General features: G+C 41.6%; 1 protein-coding gene across 1 annotated transcript in view; it reads right to left on the bottom strand.

The window, feature by feature from the left end:
• The window catches only part of LOC309567750 (sulfotransferase 2B1-like), a 98,738-nt gene extending 82,671 nt beyond the window's left edge, over positions 1 to 16,067 (bottom strand). Inside the window, exon 1 of the mRNA XM_082273196.1 lies at positions 15,962 to 16,067. The gene's annotated coding sequence lies outside the window, so the exon portion shown is untranslated. The remainder of the gene's footprint in view (positions 1 to 15,961) is intronic.
• Positions 16,068 to 21,195: the final 5,128 nt, after the last annotated feature.

Here is a 21,195-nt window from a genome sequence, read left to right as displayed (position 1 = left end):
GAATGATGCAGAGGATTAACCCACTGCCTACAAAGCTCATATTGGAAAAAACAAGGAAAATATACCAAGGAACCAGTCTTCTGGCACTGAACAAATCCCCTGCTGAATCAGAGCAGATTGGGATTGCTTTTTGTCTGCATTTTGACCACAGTTAGACTTCCTCTGATGAATCACAGTTGGATATGTTTTTTTTTTTTTTGGGAGGTCTGGATGGGCTTGGAGGTAGGTGGATGTAAACAAATCACAACTGTTTACATCTACCTGCCCATAGAATTGCAAGGAACTTCTAAACAGGTCCACCTGATCAGCCAGACCTAATTAGAAAGCGCAAGTGAAAAGACCCCCAATCTCCAGAGAAGGTTCTTTCTTGCTTGCAGCAAATAAGTTTCACCTGCTTTCTTCAGGATAACAAATGTAAGAACCTCATTATTAAATTTGCTGCAAAATTTGCATTGTATGTGTATTTAGCATCTTCTAATTTGCAGTTGTCATGTGTGCATACATAAAAATGTGCTTATAATGTCATTGGAGTGCTTAAAGCCTGTCTCCAGTTTTCATTTCACTTTAATTAGTTTGTTGGGGTCAAGCTGGTCTGAGCACAATCAGGCTCCTCCTCCATTGTACCTAGGGCCCACATGCTCAGGAATGGGTTAGGAACCCTCTGGTGTAGGTGTCATTCTTTACCCTGCTGGGCTAACTTGGATCTGCACAAAGCTCCCGAAGCATTATCCTGGCTCCTATTTGGTCTCCACATGCAGCTCCACCCCATCTAACAACCTGACAAAGGGAACATCTCTCCACCACACTTCTACTCTTCAGACTGACAGGATGCCTTGACTCCTTCTCCTGCACTGGCTCCTCTGTCACTGGGATAGGACTGAATACAGCAACTTTCTCTTCAACCAACCCACTTAATGCCAATTCTTCCACAGGGAATAACAGGAATGATAACTCCTCCCACTCCACAGTTGCAGGCTCTATAAATGGGCTCAACCCTGATGGCACTGGGGGAACTAGTCCATAGTCACCCACGCTGGATTGGCTGAACCCAGGAGAGCCTGAGTACTCTATCTCCAACCGACCCGTCCTATTCTCCTCATCTCCCAGAACCTCCTCTCAAACTATGTACTACTCCAAGGATACTCTCAGACCTCATGGCTGCTCGCCACCAGAGGAGACCTCAAACAGAAAGGTGCAACACCTCCCTCAGTGTGCCCAGGATGTGATGATCGCTGTCAATCGGTTGCAGTTCAGACACAGGCACAAGAGTTTCTCTCACTCCATACTAACATAGAGTTAACCCATTTCACAGCATCCCCGTTAAGTATCCACAGTTTTCCCCCCCTTATATGGGTACCAATGTCAGGGGCTTAACCTCTCATCAGAGGCCCTTTTTCATGAAAGGTGGTACATCTTTGAGCTTTGTCCACAAACAGAGCAGCTGTTGCACCATTCCGCAGTCATCTACAGATCACTCCTTCTTTAACCTTGCCTTATTTTAAAGACCCAACCAGCAAGGCCAGTACATCCTCCACAGGCAGTGACATTATCTATCCTGCCAATGATGCCAAGTGTAAGTAGAGCCCCTGCCCTCCATTCTCCTTTAAGAGGGAAATAGGGCACCATACTCCTGTAATGTGGGGAAACTCATTCTTCTTGGTTATTCACAATTTCCTGGCCTCAAAAAATAAAAACGATTGGCCCCCTGCAGGTTTAAGTTCACTGCACCGCATACTATTATGTTATGACAGACTTACTTGTAGACGGAGCCCTCCAGTGTAGCTCTGTCACGCCTCCCCAGCGCTGCCATCTTCACCAGATCTTCCTTCCAGGTTCTCAGGCTCTGGCTCTATGAATGGCCTGCACGTGGGAGCCCTCAGCTCCAGCATGGAGCTCTGAAGGATATGCTGTTGTCACTGGCCTCATGGTGTTTGAAGTGTAAGTTTAGGAGATATTCACTGTACCTACAGGTTAGCCTTATTATAGATATAACAAGCATGTGTCATTGAGAAATGAAAGACTATTTGTCATGCAATTTCTCCTTTTGGCAACAAGATGGCGATAGGGAGATGCTGACTTGTCCATCCAGAAAACTCAGAGACAAATAGAAAAAAAGCAGAGTTTAAGGAAGTGCTGAGGAGGCTGAGGTGATTTTTTCAGAGAAAGTGAGAGCTGGGTCGGCAGAAACCCCCAGCTACTTAGGGGATCTTCTGAGTCTGCAGTGAGTTATCGGGCCATTGTGTTGAGAGAGGACGAGGCGTGGGGTGTCATTTTCAGATTCCAGAGATGGAGGGAGGCCACACCATTGGAAGGTGCTACAGTGTGGGAAAGCAGTTCTGGGACCCGGAAAACTCAAATAGACAGAGCCGCTTCCGGGACGGTGTCTTTGTCGTGCTGCCTGCTAGAGTCGCCCTAAGCAACCTAAGCGTGTGGATGCTTGATTGGAGGTGCAACTAACACAGTGTTACCTGGGACTGGGGAGTAGGGATGATCGAACTTTTGAAAAGTTTGGTTCGGCCAGAACATCGGAACTTCCCGAAAGTTCGGCCCGGATTCAGAACCCCATTGAAATCAATGGGACCCGAACTTCGGTAATCAAAAAACACCATTTTTAAGCCCTAAAACCCAATAAATGCCCCTAAAAAGTCCCTAGGGTTCTGGGTCATACCCCATTAACTATTAATCACACAAAAAAAGTTCTTAAAAATTGTCATTTTTGATAAAAAAGCCAATTATTGAAAAAAAAAAGAGAGATTTTTTTATTTTTGACTTTGGATTTAGTATCCGGGGGGTCTAAAAAGTGTACATGTGAAGTTTCAGCTCTGTAGCATGTCCAGAACCATGAAAAAAAAAAGATAATTTTTCAGTAGAACAGGGATGTGGGACCCTCCTTTTACACCTATATGATCTTTTTTTTCTGGTTCTGGACATGCTACAGAGCTGAAACTTCACAGGTACACCTTTTAGACCCCCCAGACACAAAATCACACAAAAAAAGTTCTTAAAAATTGTCATTTTTGATAAAAAAGCCAATTATTGAAAAATTAAAAAAAAGAAAAAAGAGATTTTTTGATTTTTACTTTGGATTTCGTATCTGGGGGGTCTAAAAAGTGTACATGTGAAGTTTCAGGTCGGTAGCATGTCCAGAACCATAAAGAAAAAGATCATTTGTATTAGAACACTTTCAGCTCAGGGGGTTGGCTTCTCTTCTCGGTTTTCACACCTTGCCGGTTTAATAGCAGGCATTTTTTTGGGTTCTTTGCAGTCAGGAAAAACATCTGAACTTGTGTATAGTGGTACTGTGCACAAGTTCTGATATTTTGCCTGCCTTCAAAAACCCCCAAAAAATGCCAGCAAAAACACACCTGGGCATTTTTTTTTTTTTGACGCTAGCGTTTTTTTGGGCATTTTTTGGGGTTCTTTTGAGGCAGGCAAAACATCTGAACTTGTGTATAGTGGTGTATATACACACATACATATATTTATATACACACCTAGACATATATAGGTGTGATAGTAGCAGAAATATATGCTTGCGCTAATGAAATCATTTACAGTAATATATTTCTGCTACTATCACACCTATATATGGCTAGGTGTCTATATACATATAATTATGTGTGTATATATACCACTATACACAAGTTCAGATGTTTTGCCTGCCTCAAAAGAACCCCAAAAAATGCCAAAAAAACGCTAGCGTCAAAAAAAAAATGCCCAGGTGTGTTTTTGCTGGCATTTTTTGGGGGTTTTTGGAGGCAGGCAAAACATCAGAACTTGTGCACAGTACCACTATACACAAGTTCAGATGTTTTTCCTGACTGCAAAGAACCCAAAAAAATGCCTGCTATTAAACCGGCAAGGTGTGAAAACCGAGAAGAGAAGCCAACCCCCTGAGCTGAAAGTGTTCTAATACAAACAATCTTTTTTTTTTTATGGTTCTGGACATGCTACAGAGCTGAAACTTCACATGTACACTTTTTAGACCCCCCAGATCTGAAATCCAAAGTAAAAATCAAAAAATCTATTTTTTTTTTTTTTTAATTTTTTCAATAATTGGCTTTTTTTATCAAAAATGAAAATTTTTAAGAACTTTTTTGTGTGATTTCGTATCTGGGGGGTCTAAAAGGTGTACCTGTGAAGTTTCAGCTCTGTAGCATGTCCAGAACCATAAAAAAAAGATTGTTTGTATTAGAACACTTTCAGCTCAGGGGGTTGGCTTCTCTTTTCGGTTTTCACACCTTGCCGGTTTAATAGCAGGCATTTTTTTGGGTTCTTTACAGTCAGGAAAAACATCTGAACTTGTGTATAGTGGTACTGTGCACAAGTTCAGATGTTTTGCCTGCCTCCAAAAACCCCCAAAAAATGCCAGCAAAAACACACCTGGGCATTTTTTTTTTTGACGCTAGCGTTTTTTTTTGGCATTTTTTGGGGTTCTTTTGAGGCAGGCAAAACATCTGAACTTGTGTATAGTGGTATATATACACACATAATTATATGTATATAGACACCTAGCCATATATAGGTGTGATAGTAGCAGAAATATATTACTGTAAATGATTTCATTAGCGCAAGCATATATTTTTGCTACTATCACACCTATATATGTCTAGGTGTGTATATAAATATATGTATGTGTGTATATACACCACTATACACAAGTTCAGATGTTTTGCCTGCCTCCAAAAACCCCCAAAAAATGCCAGCAAAAACACACCTGGGCATTTTTTTTTTGACGCTAGCGTTTTTTTTGGCATTTTTTTGGGTTCTTTTGAGGCAGGCAAAACATCTGAACTTGTGTATAGTGGTATATATACACACATAATTATATGTATATAGACACCTAGCCATATATAGGTGTGATAGTAGCAGAAATATATTACTGTAAATGATTTCATTAGCGCAAGCATATATTTCTGCTACTATCACACCTATATATGTCTAGGGGTATATATACAGACATATATGTGTATATATACCCCCTATACACATGTTCAGATGTCATGTCTGACATCAAACATGTCCTCAAAAAAGCACTGGCAGTGGCAACCCCTGCAGCATGAAAAATGCTTGCTGGTGAGAAGCCATATTCCTGTCCCGAAGCAACTCAGAGAAATGATAATTTCTCTATAGCGGTCACCCTGCTATGGAAGGGTTTTGTCACCCTTCCATAGCAGTCACTGTCAGTTAACCCTACACTACACTACAGTCCCCTTAACACTTTCCCTACAGAAACTAAATTTTTGAAGCTAACTTAAATGTAAAGGAGCACTCTAACTACACTAGATATCCCTTTCCTCACACTAAAAATAGCTAAATGACACTTTAGAACAGAACAGCATTCCACTCTCTTCCATGTCCCGTACAAGAATGCTAGGAATTTGGGGGGGGGGCGATCTTATATACTGGGGGGCGTATTCACTAATGATTGGTACTCAAATGATACTCAAAACCAGTATAGAGCCGTTATCATTCTGAATGCATTTACAGTTATTTTACATTGATTTTAGCTAATGATATAGAAGTGTACTATGTTCTTTTTTTATTTTCCCTTTTCTGTGTGTGAATTTGCCTGATCTGTGTTTAACTACATCAATACTGGGCACTTAAACCCCCTTCCTTCCCAGACCAATTTTCAGCTTTTAGCGCTGTTGCATTTTGAATGACAATTGCGCGGTCATGCAACACTGTACCTAAACCAAATTTAATCACCGCCAGGTTTTTCCTTTTTGGGTGCACAAATAAAAAAAGGCCAAAAAGTTTGAAAAAAAAAGGTTTTATGTTTAGGTTATAAAATTTTGTAAATAGATACATTATTTCCTGCACTGATGAGCACTGATGATGCCGCACTGACAGGCACTGATGGGGTGGCACTGATGGGGTGGCACTGATATGCAGCACTGATGGGCACTGATAGGTAGCACTCATATGCAGCACTGATGGGCACTGATAGATAGCACTGATGTGCAGCATTGGTGGGCACTGATAGGCAGCGCTGATGGGCACTGATAGGCAGCACTGATGGGAACTGATCGGCGGCACTGATGGGCGGCACTGATCAGCACTGATGGGCGGCACTAATGGGCACTGATGGGCGGCACTGATAGGCAGCAGTGGTGGGCAATAATGGGCACTAGTGGGCGGCACTGATAGATGGCAATAATGGGCACTGGTGGGCAGCACTGATAGATGGCATTGGTGGGCAGCACTGATAGGGAGGGCACCACTGGCAGGCTCTCTGAGCCCTGTTTGCCATCCCTGGTGGCCATGGTGGGCATCCCTTGTGGTCATGGGTGGCATCCCTGGTGGCTCTAGTGGCACCCCCCCCCAGGGCTGCACTGGTAATCAATGTTCTGATTACCAGCACAGACCCCCCCTGTGATCAGTGAGTAATTAGAAATACTCACTGATCCCCTGGCTGCAGTACAGATCCTCTCTTCTTCTCCTCACTGACAGGATCTGTCAGGAGGAGAAGAGATTAGTGTTTACATTACATTACATGACGGCTGTGATTGGACACAGCCATCATGTGATCAGGAGGGACAATCACAGGGCCCTCCTGCCGCATCTTGTTGCTCTGTGTTCGAGGGACACAGGCACATCGAGATTGCGCCTCTGCGCGTGCCCGCGGCGGCGCAATCTCGCTCCTTCTGAAGGATGTTCTGGAACGTCCGATCAGAACGACGAGACTCCCACCCGGCCGAGACTCCCACCCGGCCGTATATGTACAGTGGCCGGGTGGGATGTGGTTAATATTGTTGAAATTGCCATTTATGCTAATCTGCATTAATAGATTAAGCAAGTTTATCCCTAACCTGGTGTATTTTTATCTACTGGAAATATCTCACAGCTAGGCGAAAAGTATTTTACAGTTCTGGTGCTCGCAGAAGGTGTGTAAAAGGTCATGAGATTGTTCTTGGAATCAAGGTGTGGAACAAGGAACCCAAAATTACCAAGTGGCTCCTTCGGGAGTGGCGCTACATAGGCTTATCTGTAGGTACAAGTTCAAAGGTGGAGTTTAATTCCACTTTAATTCCACTTCAAGAAATCAAGGAATGTCCACACGTTTAGCCTTTTTAACTTTTTACTGTAGCAGTAACAGGATGCACAGTTCGCTTCCAAAACACAGATTTGCCTCTGCCTCTTTGTACCTGATATCAGTAACCCTGCACGGTTCAAGTTCAACCTTAACACAGGGATTCAAACCAGCACTTCCAGTACCTTCACTGTTTGTTCAACTCGGGGGGGTACTTATTAGGGCGTATACCAGGCCTACTCTGAGGGTTTCACTTCTGTGAGCTACAGGTTCCCATGGTAGTATGCTGAAAGTAGACACTTCCCATCATCCTTTGCCCCAAGCTTTCCAGCCCTATATTATAAGGGACTAAGCTAGCCTCACCCAAAGTGTCCACCCAGCAGAGGGCTTTTTCTAAAAGGGGTACTAACCCCTGCTTAAAGATTACTATTATAAAAAGGATCTCTGCCTGGGTGAGGAAGACAGGTACAATAAACTGATCCCTGTTTACAAATGGTCACATACATACCTTTATAAAAGATATTAAATTAGCACAGAAATCAGTAAAACTTACAGCAAAAGAAATAAAGTTAATTTCAGCTTGCTTATTGCAGGCTCTCACATAGAGGAAGAATGATATAATAGAATAGACAATTTGGTAGACCTCAACCGTGCTACATTCAATTTTAACTATACATAGAAACTATTGAAACCCTATAGGTTTAAATAGGTGGACTTTGTTGGCACAACATTGAGCAACTTGAGTATATAAAAAATGTTTTTTTATTTATACAAGCTTTAAAAAAATATACAAATATTAAAACCAATGACAACACCCTTGGTCCATAGAATGAGAAACCAATACCAGAACGGTACCCAACCTAGAAATGGAGATATGCAATTATCACAGAATATCATATAGCTTTGTATTCCTGAAATTGTAGTTCTGACAGGTAAATGTGTTCTACATAATTACTCCATTCTGGCAAATCAGCGCATTTCGCAAAGATTTTTTACTTTCACGGGGCTGGTTGGGTGGGTGCTGTTACATAATGTTAGAAACTAGCATGTAAATATATATAATAATTTTAACAAGTAAGCCATAATAGAATACCAGTACTAATACTATAGAACGCAGAGAAAGGTGTACATCAGAGGCTTCAGGAAGTTCACTCCCAGGCACCCAGTAAGGAGCTCTGGATTGTATAATACCAACATCAGAACTTGGGTCTGGGGGGTAAAAGTAGCTTCCTAATGAAGGCACATGTCAGTATCTTTAACGTTATAAGTTGACATGGCAGAAAATATATTTTTTTCTAGGCTCTAAGTGCATACTTTCTCTTACCAACCAGGCTTTTTTGGTGGTTTTTCTAAGGGGCTGCAGACAGCCAGATCATAAGCCTTCATGGCACTGGTCACTTATTTGAGGTGCCATCTAACATTGTTGCATGGTGTTGTTCACTCCAGCCTGCAGCAAAAAAAAAAATATTCTGCAGCTCTTTACTATCCAGTAATCTTCTGTCAAATGGCAACAAGACCAGTAGGCAACATCCCTATTTGCCCTCAAACTGTTGCATCCCTGCTATGGATCAACACTGAAAATGTATAGCACTGGTTGGCAAGAAGGAACTTTGCCAAGCATCCCATGGGTGCTCAGTAAAGAGAAAGCATGTTATAATACCACTGGGCTACAGACCACCCCCAGAATTGCAACCTTCCTAGATTTAATTTGAATACACAGTACTCTGATGTGTTATGTAAGAAATGTAGTGTATTTCAATTCTTTACAATATAAGTCAATGTGTTCTCTTATGTTCATTAAGAGGATATATTCCTTTAGTTACATTTCTAGACATTATTTTCAATAAGAATAATTTTAAAATTAGTCACATGGTTAGTCTGGTTAAAAAAAGATACAAATCCATCTAGTTTAACTAATAAAAGGTAAAAAATGAAAATAATGGGAAATGGTGCCTTTTGTAAGGTAGTAAGATAATAACCCTTCTGTTTATCACATTAGTGTCTCCTTACTGAAGTGCTGCTCGTCCAGCCAGAATATTTTGCATGCCAAAAAGCCAAAAAGGTACTTAAAAACTATGAAAATAAAAGGAAATATTTTAGTAAATAAAGCACTTCTAGTTTTACTGTGCTTGTTCATAATGGGGATAATTGAAAATACATGTTTACCGAACTGTAGAATTCCTGTAATATTGTGGGCTTAAACGTAGGACAGTCTGATCTGCTGGGTTGTTTTCTGTTTAGTAGCACCACATGTTTTTCTTTGTTTGTCATTCAGAACTGAACATGCATATTTAGGAAACACAAAATCTACATTTGCTAAAAAATGATTTTCCGAAGTCTGAAGTTCACTGCTTTTGCAAATGCAAATGCTCATATCTAATAAATATATTGTTTCCATGGTTGCATTTGTAATTTTTAGAAGTAGAGCAGCCAGCTTTCAAATATCCCTGAACATAAATGTGTCATGTTTTAAGCATCATAAAATACTGACCTTTTTTTTATTAGAAACATATGGTTTTTTTGTTGCATAGTGAAGTAAATGTTCAGAACCCTTGTCAGGGTTTTTTCCTTTTGCTGCCTATGTCCTATTTCCAGACCCGGATCACCCACAAGGCTACCTAAGCCGATATCTAGGGCCTGATAGGTGCCCTGGTCACAAACATAGAAAAACTGGATGATGTTCTCAGCTGGCCCTTCTGGGTTTAGCAGAAGTGATCACTTTCACTTGCCTTGCATCCCTTGAGTTTAGCGGGCACTTCTATAAGTCTGGAACTGCTGAGCACCACTTCAGGATGGAGAGCTGGAGAAGATACGGAAACTTCATTTTCTCAATCCCCTGTACAGGAGCAGAATGAAGAAGTGCTCAGCTCTTGGTACATCTGGTTAAGAGCTGTCAGAATCTTCAGACAGCAGCCGAGTAAGCAGCAGACTGGGGCCTCTGTGTTGCCTATTTACAATGGTAGGAATCCCAGCTTTCCCATATTTTGCAAGCACAAAACTTTTTGAAGTTAAATATATTTGCTATGACCTCAGATCTGGCAATCAGCAGTACTACTGCAATAAAAAATCCTCTCTCTACAATTCTGCCACTGCCCCCTTTGACAGGCTGAAGCACTAAAATAAAGGAGAGCAGTGTTGTGATCCAACGATCCGCACATCATCACTGACACAGCGCTGTCCTCAGATGGCACCATTTCTGCCTGAGGTGTTGATAGGCAGAAGAGCTTACAGTCTCTTATATATAAGAGAGGATACAGAATGTGCTAGAGCTTACAGTCTATTAAGGTATAAAGGAGGATAGAGAATACCAATGAGGGCATCAGGGAGAAGACACAAAGTGTAAGAGCCTACAAACTATTGGGGTATTGGTGGGGACACACAAGGTAGAAGAATTGTCAATCTGGTAGGGTGCACAGGAGCTTTCAGAAAGAAGAAGAGTCTAGAATCTATAGGGGTATAAAGAAGGGATACCAACGGTGGAACAGCTTCCAATATAATAAGGTATAAGTGGGACTACTGAAGTTGGAACAGTTTACAATCTATTACAGTATAAGGGGAAAGATAAAGATAGTGGAAGATCTTGCAATCTATTTGGGAATAAGAGAATATACAAAAGGTAAACATGCTTACAATCTATTAAATTGATTTAGATCCACTGTAAACATCTTTATCTGATAAACATTTTAAGCATGCAGGCAAAACAATTCTCTATCAAATCTAATCTAGATTCAAATGTCAGAACAACAAACTTAAAAAAAAAAAAAATACACACAGTAACTATTAAAAACACCCCCTTCCCCTGGAGTAGGCACAGATTCTCAATGACACCGTGGCTAGGGAGACCTTGGTGGCTGGGGATAGTACAGACCTGGAAAAAATCCAAATTGCATAAAGTTGTTGGTGGGCCTTCCGTGACTCTCCAGAGTTCCAGGCCCTTGTTATGCAAAAACAAGTTGGATTATTTAGGCCCCAAGTAACTATAGAGCTTCTCCTGAATACTCAACGTTCTTGAACCTAGTCAAACCCTGTGTTTTGACCTGACCCTGTATGGATATTCCTGATGTCCCCAATTTCCCTCTTTTGTCCCCCCCCCCCCCCGTTATCCTTGTTACTATAATCTTCTCTTGTTTCCTTTCTAAGATCAGGGCCCCACTTTATCCAGTTTAGCTCTTTGGGCATACGTATGTCCAAAGAGTAAACCTTTGACCACAGGCTGCAGCAGCAGCCATTCAGCCGTTGTGGGTTTTGTAGAGCTGGCGGCTGGCTTCAAAGTGAAAGCGAAGCGGCAGGTGCCCCCTCCGCTGGTGACCCGCCCTCCTCCAGTGCTATCCAGTGCTTACCGACACCCGTGAACACATCCACCAGCAGGGGGGGGGGGGACTGCAGTGAGACCGAGGCTAATCCATGCCTCGATTTTACCTACATACAATGAAACCGGAAATTATATCACTTCCGGTTTCATATGAACACTTTCCTGGCCAGTACAGCCAGGGGAAACCTCTAACCAAGCCAATATGTGCTTGGTTAAATGGTGTGCAGGGCAGAGGAGACATTAGGGTCTATTAGACCCCGAATGGCTCCAAAAAGAGTATCTGTCACCTGTCCAATGCTATCACATAAGGGTTTATTAACCCCTTGTGAATAGCAATCACGTAAAAAAAAATTAAAAAAAAATAAAAAAGTAAAAAATAAAAAAGAAAGGCTTGCATGTAAACCGCATTCGCACCACACATGTGACATATTGCCGCAAACGTCAAAGTAAAAACAATCTAGCACAAGAGCTCTTCGTTTGCTTTAAAAGCAGTTATAGCTCATCAATTTAAAGCGTCGCCTATGGTGATTTTTGGGCACCATAGTTTTTGACAATATCACGGGCGCACGCAATTTTAAAACATAGAATGTTCGGTATCTATTTACTTGATGCAACCTCATCATTTTAACCAAATATGGGTATTTGGCCTGATTTTGCACTAAAATTCATTTTTTATTTATCCTGGAAAATTTGCATTTAAAAAACAGTTGCACAAATATCACTTGAAACAAAAATTTTCAACTATTACCTTGTTTTTCTACAATGCCTCTGCTTTCAGAAAATATATAATGTTCTTGGGGTTTATGTAATTTTTTTTTATACAAATTTGGATTTTTCCATATATGCGGCAAAGAAAAAAAAGATTTAGTTTTTTTGCATTTCCTAAATGAAAACTTATTTGACAGAAAAAAAGTGATTTGGGCTTCATGGATACCAAAATGTGTAAAGTCATAAAGTTTTCTTCTTCAAAAAAAAAGTTATGTTACAGAATAAACCTTTTTGCAGAAATCTTCTTTCAGTTTGTTGAAATTTTAGAGCCCCCTTTACAATGGTTAACACAAACAGGGTCCATGCACGCTAGGATGTTTAGAGGCACATTTTAAGCTTAGGGTTTAGAGGCAGAAAAAACACTTCTCATAGTATGCTTTTTTTAAAGCAATTTTCTGTCAGAAAAGAACACTGAATGCTTCTAAACTTTCCTAAAAGCTCATAAACGCACCTAAACTCATGTACAAAACCGCTCTTGTGGGCAAGGCAAAAAGTGGGTGTGGCCAAAGGTAGGCGTGACTGAAAAGTTGTTGTTTCATCAGTCTTTATATAGACAAAATAGGGCATTGGGGCACACAGAATTGATTGTTAGAATAAAACAAGCCCAAATGGGACTAGCAATGATAACCCCCAGCACGTGTCAGGGTCAGCAATAGCCCCCTAGCAAGTATAAGGGCCAGAAATGATAATCCCAAGTACATGTCAGGCCCAGCCATAACACCCAGCACAGCTTAATAACTAACCCCTGGCACAGAAAGAAAAAAAATTCCCAGCCTAGCACAATAATGAACTGCCAGCATTGCACAATAATGAACCACAAGCATGGCACAAAAATGAACAGTAAGCATGGGACAATACCCTGTTTCCCTGAAAATAAGCCCTACCCCAAAAATAAGACCTAGCTTTAATTTTGGGGATGGCCGCAATATAAGCCCTACCCCGAAAATAAGCCCTAGTTAAAGTCGTTGTAAAAACATGCAATCCATTTTGTAAAAAGATGATATAATATGCAGTGTGTCTCCTTTTGTAACTTTATTGTGGAGTATACCTTATTTACAGTGCCGCTGGGTGCTCACATGACCCGCCGTAGATCTTCTGCTCTCCTCCCGGTTGACATCAGCGGCCCCTTACTCTGCAGTGCTCAAAGCTGGGAAGAAGAGTTCCGTTGGGTCATGTGAGCACCCAACGGTGCTGTAAATAGGGTATTTTCCACTATAAAAATACAAAAGGAGACACACTGCACATTCTATAATCTTTTTACAAAACTGATTTTGACCAAGGTTTATTTTTGGGATTACAGAATGTCCTAATGCTGACTCCTGAGCTGACAGGGGACACAGGACATTTTTTAAAAGCATTTTATTGTTTTATTCCAGGTTTTTTTTAACAAAGAGAGGGGTAAATGACACAGTACACTGTGCTGTCAATCATGCCCTAAAGCATGGGTGTCCAATCTTTTGGCTTCTCTGGCCACATTGAGTGTAGAGAAATTTTCTTGGGCCGCATATAAAATATATACTATAGTTTATAGAAAAAAAATATATACTATAGTTAAGGTATATAAGTAATAAAACGCTGCGGCTGCGCCCTTCCCGCGCTGACGTGCCCCCCCCCCCGGCACTAATTTAACACAACTAGTGGATGATCCCCTCCGAGGCCGCCTCTGCCTACAGTTAGTTCGAAACCTCTGTGGCCGTGCCCCCGACTCGACTTCCTTCCTCCCCAGCAAAAAAAAAAATTGTCAGGGGGGCAGTGGGCCGCATTGCCTGTGGTTCTGGGCCGCATGCGGCCCCCGGGCCGCAGGTTGGACATGCCTGCCCTAAAGTATCAGGATTTTTTTTTGTTAGGGTTTCAACCACTTTAGGAGCGTCATGATGACATGACTGTTTTTGAATAAATGTAAATTATTGTACGTACCGTAAATAAATAAGACACCCCCTGAAAATAAGCCCTAGTGTGTTTTTTGTAGCCAAAATTAATATAAGACTCGGTCTTATTTTCGGGGAAACACGGTAATAAACCGCAAGCATGGGACAATAATAAGCCGCAAGCATGGGACAATAATAAACCACAAGCATGGCACAAAAATGAAAAAAATGAACCACAATTATGGCACAATAATAAACCTCCAGTATGGCACAATATTTAAGCCCTTAGCATGGAACAACAATTGAATATCAGCATGGCACAATAATGAACAGCAAGCATGGCACAATAATAAACCTCCAATATTGCACAATAATTAGCCCTTTAGCGTGGCAGAACAAATAAATCCCAGCATGGAGAGTAACCCCTTAGAGTGTCTAGAGCATGAGAGGGACCCCTTACAGTGCCCAGATTAGGAGTGACCCCTTAGAGTGCACAGAACAGGAGTGCCCCCTTAGAGTTCTCAAAGCAGGAGTGACCCCCTAGATCACAGTGCTCATATAGATCAGGTTCCCGCCTTAGAGTGCCAAGATCAGGAGTGACCCCTTAGAGTGCCCAGAGCAGGAGTGTGCCCTTAGATCATAGTGCCAATATAGATCAGGCTTCCCTCTGAGTGCCCAGATTAGGAGTGACCCCTTAGAGTGCCAAGATCAGGAGTGAACACTTAAAATGCCCAGAGCAGCAGTGACCCTTAGGAGTGCCAAGATCAGGATTGCCCCTTTAGAGAACCCAGAGCAGGAGTGACCCCCTAAAATCACAGTGTACATATAGATCAGGCTTCCCCCTTACAGGGCCCAGAGTAGGAGTGCCCCCCCTAGAGTGCCCAGAGCAGAGAAAGTGACCCCTTAGAGTGCCCAAAACAGGGGAGGGACCCTTGAAAGTGCCCAAAGCAGGAGTGTCTCCTTAGAGTGCCCAGACTAGGAGTGACCCCTTAGACTGCCAAGATTAGGAGTGACCTCTTAGATTAGTGTCCATATAGACCAAGCTTCCCCATTAGAAGGCCAAGATTAGGAGTACCTCTTTAGGGCGACCAAGGCAGGAGTGACCACTGAAAGTGCCCAGAGAAAAAGTAACCTTTTAGAATGCCCAGAGCAGCAGTGACCCCTTAGAACGCCCAGATTAAGAGTGCCCCCTGAAAATGCCCAGATTAGGAGTGCCCCTTTCAAATGCCCAGAGCATGAGTGACCCCTAAGATAACAGTGCCCATATAGATCAGGCTTCCCCCTTAGAGCCTAGATTAGGAATGACCCCTTAGAGTGCCCAGAGCAGGAGTGCCCTCTCAGAGTGCCCAGAGCAGGAGAGTGACCCCTTAAAGTGCCCATATTAGAGAAAAGTGACCCCTTTGAGTGCCCAGAGCAGGAGAGTGCCCAGAGCAGGAGAGTACCCAGGGCAGGAGAGTGCCCCCATAGAATGTACAGATTAGGAGAGTGCCCCCTTAAAGTGCCCAGAGAAGCAGTGACCCTTTAGATCAGTGCCCATATAGACCAGGCTGTCCCCTTAAAGTGCCCAGATTAGGAGTTGCACCTTAGAGTGCCAAGATTAGGAGTGCCAAATTAGAGTACCAATATCAGGAGTGACCCCTTAGATCAGTGCCCATATAGACCCGGCTTCCCCCTTAGAGTGCAAAGATTAGGAGTGCCCAGAACAGGAGTGATACCCATGTAGTAAAGGATTTTCCTTTTTTTTTTTTTTTTTTCCTGTTAAGGTTAAGGATGAAAAAAAATGTCAGTAAAAAAGACAAGCAGCATATATTTATAAACTGGGGAAATCAATAAGCTCAGAAAAATTGAAAAGCATTGGTGTATCAAATTCAGGCAACTTTTCGAGGATCTAAGAGATGTAATACTTTCATAACTGATATTTCCCATCAACAAAACAGTGATTTTTTTGCATAGATTACAGAATCTCTTCATTCTTACCTTAAAAGTAAGCAGGCTCACACAGGTAAGGTCCCAGTTAACAACGAGGCACAGAAAAGTAGAAGACTGAAGGCAGAGCTAGTTAATGGATACACAGAACAATGAGTGTGAGAAGACTTATTGAATGCCAAAGTTTTATATCATGAGATAAAAACTCAAGGCTGTGTCCCTCTCACTGGTAGTCTTGAATAAAAAAAACAAGACACGCCTTTACAGCTTTTTTATTAGCCAAATACAGCATGTCACAGTTATCAGTTTCACAATGTTTACACAGCCACCACAGAAAATGCTGATCTCTTGGTTAACCCTGACAGGTATTAAATAATTAAAGTGGAGCAGAAATAATGACAATTTTAAAGCTTTCCTGAGCACTGAACACCTAGAATATCTAAAAATGCAGACCTCACATCAGAAGTCTAAAATGATCCATCTGAGGTCTGCAAACTCAGTTATAGGTATTAGGGGCAACAAAGTCAGTAGAAAAGGTTTTTTTTTAGTTCCACTTGAAGGAAATTGATATGCAGCTGTATTTCTTCTATAATCCACACTCATCTAAGGCTTGACACTTCTTGAAATTATTGCAGGAAAATATGGGTGGAGTCACGGCGTGTGACATCATCGCGCATCGGCATGGGCCACAGCCATCTTGTTGGTTTCAAACAATATTCTGACATGCTGAATTTTTATATTGATGTATGTTCAATACTTTTGAATAAATTACGGTTTTCGGTATTACTACACTATGAGATGGCCTTGTTCTCTCTTCTTGGATGTATGCTGTTTTGAGAGGAATTTGGCTCATCTAATACTGGAATTGGGAAGAGTGGTCCATACAAAGCAAACTGATTGATGATTTATCTTTGGAGATCTTTTCACGCTATTTGACCAAAGATTGCGGTGGTCAAATCCTTGTGGTAAGAGGCTATGTGATTAGTTTGAAGGTTCGAGGACTTTTCTATTCTGGGTTTCATCAATCAAGCACCAGCACCCATGAATTTCCATATGAGAATTTTGCATGGACTTATTTGATTGACTTATTCTTATGTGTTTGCACCTTTCCACACCTATCTTGGTGGGGTTACATGTTTGCCAATTTTCTTCACTGGTGACTGATAGCACTGCATTTATTATCGCTTAGGAAAACGTTATGGGTCCAATGTTGGAGGCGCAAATCTGAAAAAATAATCTGCTGGATCTACTCATTTCAAATAACATGAAGTGGATTGCAGATGTGGAAGTTAGAGACAACTTGGGTTACAGGGATCACATGGTAGTTAAGCTGCAGATAATCACACCAATAGTTTAAATTAGAGGCTCTGCACTATAAAGTGGAAGTGATTTTGGAGCTTATATTAGTGCATCCTCGTAAATATGTGACAACAATTCAAATACACAAAAAGATTTTCTTAAAAAAATATAAATAAACAATTATTTCTAAATATATAAATGGTATCTTCTACACCCCGTACTTGATTGTGCTTTATTATTTCCGTCTCGTGCATGCTCAAATGTGATATTCCTCCACCTTAGTTCAAAGGGGCCACTCACCAGATATATTCGGGTTGTCAAGACCCCCGCAGCTTTATATATATTATTGGTCACCGTTTGTAACTCCAATTTTCCCAACACATCATCTCAATCAATAATATCCTCAACTTGGGCAGATCGGTATATTTTAACTGTATATTGTTGAGCCAGGCTCCAATCCGTTACAGATTCCCAAAAAGAAACAAAAGGCAGATGATCATGCGATACGTTAATTAAAATAATCCAAAATCCCATAAAAACAATGGTAAATGCACTCACATTTGGTTGTGTCCTGAGCAGCACCCATTGGAAATCGCTTAGTATGCAGTAACTCCTGCCGTTCATGCCAGGAACTGGCGTGCATGCCAACTGCGTTCCACCAAGAACCGGAAGTGATGAAACAGGAAGTATCACTGCTGAGGACCTCAATGCATTTCACCGGATTGGCGTCATAAGGAAGTCAAACTTCACACTAGGCATCAGAGCATATTTTAGTTAATGGCTGTGCTGGAAACTCAGCCTGCTCTCCTCCAATGATCAGACTTGTGATGACCCCCTACCCCTCCCTGCACAGCTATTCACTGGGAAGACAAGTGTGCTGGTGTTTCTCCTCCCCTAACTCTCTAAACTCCTAATGCTTCTGAGAACAGAGGGTATGTGAAAAACATATGTATACACAAACATTTTGCATTTCATTTATATTTTGAACTAAATGGCTTATTTTACAAGGTGAGGGTAATTCTTTTTGTAATTAAATGACAGCTAACAGAGAGCAACCTTGTGATCTGCAAAGTTTAAAAATGTATTTCAGCTGCTTCTCAGGTATGGCTTTTTTACCTTCAATCTGTAACTGTTTTTCACACAACATTTATTTTTTTAATAGAACTGTTTATTGGTTTATTAGATCTGAACCAGAAAATATTTTTGTGGTAATCATTATATTCTTGCAGTGTCACTTAGTTAATCGTATAAACCTTGTTGCATATTATCATTATGCTGGGGTTACTGTAAGGTACCCATTCTCAACCATGGTTCCTTGCAACCCTAAGGTTTCTCCAGAGGTTGCTAGGGGTTTCTTGAGCTGTGGCTTACGGTTACGGACTACTTACTTGATGGTTGCTGCATAGTTGTGGGGCCAATGTCACTTGAAAGAGTCAATGGTATAACACTAATGATCTGTAAAAGGTAGGGGGGGGGTATTCTGACCACCAATGTAAAGGAAGAATTCTTACCACCACTGTAAGGGGAGCATTCTTCCTAGAAAACCCCAATGCAAGGTACATTTTCTCACTAAACCTCAATCCTTATGAACCCTCAATACATTTTTTTTTTTCGAGCAAGAGTTCCCCTAGACCTGAAAATAATTTCAAGGGTAGAACGGTTAAGAAATGCTTCTGAAGTCAATCGGTATACCACCTACAATGACCCAACATGGTTGTTATGTGAAACGGTGAACCCTTTTTCAAATTTCAGTACATCAGTTATCTCAGTGGAGTCATTTTTTCCCACAACAATCTTAATTTAATTTACTTTTTTGACTGCTCAAAGTAATTTGTATTTTTGTCATGTATGTTGTACCATACAGGTCTTTGTGTAATTTAGTGACAAAAATGCATGTAGGCAAACAGTGCATGACCATGTCAAAAACTATTCCAACTTCTTTCTCATATTCCCAGGCCATCGTCTCCTTTTTCATAGTCTTCTGAGTAAGAGCAAGTCCCTTTCTTTTTTATAATTACCAAACATCTTTTATTCTCTTTTATGAAAGTACTTTTGAATAAGTAACAATTCATCTTGTAGGTCTTAGTCCCTGGTGTGCACTTGATCACACTGGCTGCCTCATATACCATTCTGTTTTACATTGTTATTAAAAAAAAAAAAAAAAAAACATTTCTCTTTTGGAAAACAATAGATAATTCATTCTGTTACTGTTCTGACACCACTGAAAGGTGAGGTCGAACCAGGATTTTTTAAAAAGTGCAAACTCCAAATCTAAAGTGATAGATACCATATGACAACAAATAAAACAGTTTGTAGAGCCACATAACATTCCAAAACAGCAAAAGGTATACAAAATGAAATTAAATGGTGATAACACTGCGCCTGATTAATGGGAAATGTGTGTCAATAAAATAAAAGCATAAAAGCAAGGCCCGAAGCGAAAAAAAAAAAAAAAAAATAGCGCAGGGCAGACATGACCATGTGAAGAGGGGAGACAGGGCAGGTGTGAGTTAAATTAAATTGTTTTGAGTTGGGGGGTATTCAGGGATTGGTGTATCAGGTTTGGGAGGGGTTGAGGTACAGTTAGGAGGGGTGGCCCCTCAGATTGGAGGTCAGTGGAAGTTCAACGGACGAAGGAAGAAGAAGCTTCCCACCCGCCCTCCCTAATTTCTGGGACTGTTATGGTTGATTTTGATTCATGTCTTTTGTGCTTTCTGTCCTTTCTGGGGGAATTTTATATTGTCATGGCAGCTGGGCGTTTTGTTGGTCTTTGCTGGCGGGGGAGGTGAACAGTTTAGGATAAGGGTATGGTTGGGACTCATCGTTGGTATGGGTCCCTATGGTGCATTCCATTTAATGTCAGTTTAAATGGAATTCAAAATGGTGGCACTGCGGGGAGTGGTTTGTCTCCGAGCCGGTGACGCGGCTGGAGGCCTATCAGGGCACAGGTCCTGCAGTGCAGGATTTGGAATTATTTGGAGGAGCCTCAAAGACCAACAGGCCTAATGACTGATTGTTTTATGTTTGTAAGGAATGTTTTTTCTCCTTATGTTAATTTTAAGGTAAAAGGGTTAATAAAATGGCTGCTGTGGCCAATTAACTCCAAGCACGGTGTGGTCTCAATTATTTAGGTAAAGGGAAAGGTTTATGGCATGGGGGTGGAGCCTTTGGCTTTAAGCAGCCTAAGAGTTTGGGGGTGACATCTATTCTACATTGGTCAAGTAAATGTGAATAGAAAACAGCTATACAAAACTCCAAGTGACATAAATCAAAACACTATATATGAGAGCATTGCTTACAACTTTCCACAAACAATAATATAGTTTTAAGGGACTCCTGAGAACTAGAACAGTCTTCCACAAGTGATTTACTCTGAAAAAGGAGGCACATTAGATGGTATTATAGTACTATGGCATTGACAGTGCCCACCAGTTGAGTAGGGACTCATCAATGTTAGGAGGAAGGAAGTGAGTCACCCAAGGTTGCCACAGTCTTCCATATTCGTGAACTCCATCCAGGGCCGGTGCAAGAATTTTTGCCGCTCTAGGCAAAATAAAAATTGCCGCCCCCCCCCATATGCTTTCCCACGCCCCATCCCAAGTTGCTGACGGGTTTAAAACCAGTGGTGGCTGGTGCTCCATCGGTTGGGAGGGGGGGCAGCAGACGGACCTGGCCACGGACCCCCCATCACTCTAGAGTCCAGTCCACACCATATCCCCTCCGGGCGCCAGTTCACTTACCTTGTTCCTGTGGACAGGGATGGCTTCCCCCTCAGTCTCCTCCCTCCTCCTCCACCAATAGGATGCCTTTTCCTTTGGCCAATTGGGAAACTGATCTCAGGACCCGCTTCCTGATTGGCCGGGAGGAGAATCAGTGTGGCAATAGAAAATATTCATTTGCTATTGTCACACAACTGGGTGGGTTCAGAGCGCAGTGCTCTGCGCCCCCCGAGCTCACCCTTTTTTGAAGCCTATTAGCCTAATCAC

Source organism: Pelophylax lessonae (genome assembly GCF_965119305.1).
Source record: "Pelophylax lessonae genome assembly, chromosome: 12".
Classification (NCBI taxonomy): domain Eukaryota; kingdom Metazoa; phylum Chordata; class Amphibia; order Anura; family Ranidae; genus Pelophylax; species Pelophylax lessonae.
The sequence above is the reverse complement of the archived record's forward strand: the minus strand, read 5'-3'. Positions and strand labels throughout refer to the sequence as shown.